The following is a 3,244-nucleotide window of genomic DNA, read 5'->3' on the forward strand; positions in this document are numbered from 1 at the left end:
TACATATTAACTCAATAATATTACAAACTATTTTTGGTTTTACAGCCATGCAGTCTCCAATCTCAGAGTGAATTTGTTTAACAAATTTTACTTAAAAATTGGTTTGGAACTCATCTTTCCCAAAGAAGTAAATTTTTTCACATGTAGTTTTCTGAGCCAGGGAACAAAGTTGGTTTTATCTCTAAATGTATCTTAGGTATAGTATAAATATTCACTTATGTGTCAGTTGCTTTTCAAACACAGTTTTCATTCGCTTCTCTTCTGCAATCACTTCTTAATTCATTTTATGCAGTATCTGGGACTATAGTCCCTGAGTTCTTTGCATGTTCCAAAGTAGTTATGTCATTATATATGAAAGACAGCTTGAGTGGGTATATAATTCTTGGGTCATTCTCCCTTTCTTCAAGCATTTTGGGGCAAAACTTTTGTGGCAAAGTCTGAGACCCAGTCTGATTCTTTTCCCCTTGATATTTTTACTCGCATGTTAAAGATTCCTTATTTTTGAAGTCCAGCTGTATTATTAATTGGCTATCCAATGTCTGCTACTTCAACTGTCTTCCTTCACCCTCAAATTATCTTCCACACTTTCTCTTCCTCTTCAGAAAGAAGACTGAAACTCAGCGTTGGGCTGGTGCTCCAGCCCCATCTTCCTGTGCCTACTTCTGACTCCACACTTCCAGTTATCCTCTCTGTCATATGAATTTCCAACTCCCTTTCTCCTGGGCCCCTTTATTCTGAGTAATCATGCCTACATTCCTCTCATCATTAAAAACATTATTTTTTCTTTTATCCTGCTCAACCTACAAGCTACTGCTGGTTTCCCCCCTCCTTACTTTTGCCTTACCACCAAACTCATTAAAAGAAAAATGTCTAATCATTATCTAAATAATGAGAACTGGCTACCCATCCACTCATCAAACCCCTTCAGTTCTGCTTTTAACATTTCTCCCCTACATGACCGAAAGCGTCCTCATTAAACTAGAGATTCCTTAAAGCTCAGGGTCCCTCATACATCCCAGCTACTAACACGATGCTTGCTATATTTGTGTGTGTGTGTGTGTGTGTGTCTGAATCTTTAAAGGTATTTATTCAAAATTTGGATCTACCACAGAATTCTCTGTGGCCACCCACTTTAATTAGCTTGACATTAGCTGGCCTAATAGGCAAAGAATTAAAAAGTGAGCATATGAGAAGGGGAAAAGCAGTATATTGCAGAGGAGAGGCCTGTTTTTCTACAAACTCATCCTCAGCAATTGCATTTGTAAAATCTGTTGGAGGATATGGAAGATAACTCAAAAAATAAGCAGTTAAATCAAGACCTCCAACTCCATCCCACCCCATCTCTGCTTTCTTTGCTACTTTCTTCCTTGAAAGCAAATAGACTTGTAGAGCTTTAGTTGTCACCTTGATTTAGGCAGATGACTCCCCAAATTATACCTCTAACCTGGATGTCATATGGGCATTCAAAACCTTCTCCATTTTTCTGTCTGACATCCTTGTTTGGCAGTCCTAAATCTAAATACATCAGAATTTCAACCTCAGACTCTTAAAAAAAAAAAAAAGATTTACTTATTTATTTGAGAGAGACAGAGAGTATAAATGGGGGGAGGGGCAGAAGGAGAGGGAAAGAGAGAATCTCATGCAGACTCCATGCCCAGAATGGATCCTGATGCAGGGCTTGATCTCATGACCTTGAGATCATGACCTGAGCTGAAATCAAGAGTTGGACACTTAACCAACTGAGCCACCAAGGTGCTCCAACCTTAAACTCTTACAAAAACAATTTCTATCTTCCTTTTGATTCCTCTATTTTCATGACCATTTTTATTGGCCTCCTGATTACTCCAGCCCCATTTGTCCATCAATACAATCACTTGCCAGGTTATTTCTTCTACATTGGTAATAGTCCCCAAATCAGTTTCGTCCTTCCTATTCTCATAGATATTGAGGCTTTAGGTCTTTATTTCTCCTTGGCCTAGGTATTTAAATAACATTTCCCTGTATCTCCTGCCTATCCATCTTCCCAACCCTGTATACACACTACTACCAGAATAAGATTCTCAAAAACATTCAGTGGCTCTCTATTGTCACCAATAAAGAAAAAAACAAACAAACCCAGAAAACAAAAGCAACAACAAAATAAAATCTTCCTTCTGGTTTCCAAGGGATTCTGCAATGTGATCTCATCTTATTTTTCTATCCATAACTCTAAACCAAACTAGATTCAATATTCCTGACTCTTCCCTGGGCTCTGTATCTGTGCCAGGAATGCATTCTACAGAGTGTTCATCTCTTTGGATGAAATGGTATTTAGTGCTCAAGACAAACCTCACCTCTTTAACAAAGGCTTTCACCTGGATATGATCCCTTTTCCTTTGTGCTACCTTAGAACCTTAAAAGAAGGTTGTGAGTTGACTTGTGTCCCCAGAAAAAGTCCAAACACCTAGTACCTGTGACTGTAACCTTATTTGGAAATAGGGTTTTTGTAAATGTAATCACATTAAGATGAGTTCCTACTGGATTAGGGTGGGCCCTAAATCCAATGACTGCTTCCTTTACAAGTAGAGGAAGCCTGGGGGACATAGACACACACACACACACACACGGAGGGGAAAAGGTGATGTGAAGATGAGACAAAGATTAGAATGTTGTAGATGGGAGCCAAGCAACACCTAGTGTTGCTGGCAATCACTGAAGGCAGGAAGATGTAGGGAAGGATTCTTCCCTATGGCCTGTGGGAGCATGGTCCTGCCAACACCTTGATTTGGGACATTAACCATTCAGAATTTGAGAGAATAAATTTCTGTTGTTTTAGACTTTCCAGTTTATGGTAGTTTGTTATGGCAGCCCTAGGGAACTAATAAAAATATATAACATGTATTACTACTTTTATGCTTTATATACTTGAAGTATTATACCAATACATTAATTATGTACATTATAAAATATATGCAAACAGATTTTTTTTTAAAGATTTTATTTATTTATATGACAGAGATAGACACAGCGAGAGAGGGAACACAAGCAGAGGGAGTGGGAGAGGGAGAAGCAGGCTTCCCGCGGAGCAGGGAGCCCAATGCGGGGCTCGATCCCAGGACCCTGGGATCATGACCTGAGCCGAAGGCAGACGCTTAACGACTGAGCCACCCAGGCGCCCCACAAACAGATTTTTTAAAAAAGTATGAGAAAAATGTAAATAAGTTATTATATTTTTCCTGTATCTCAATGGGCATTATTGGGTACC

This window comes from Leptonychotes weddellii, chromosome 8 (assembly GCF_054177405.1).
Source record: "Leptonychotes weddellii isolate Sample4059 chromosome 8, ASM5417740v2, whole genome shotgun sequence".
Lineage (NCBI taxonomy): Eukaryota > Metazoa > Chordata > Mammalia > Carnivora > Phocidae > Leptonychotes > Leptonychotes weddellii.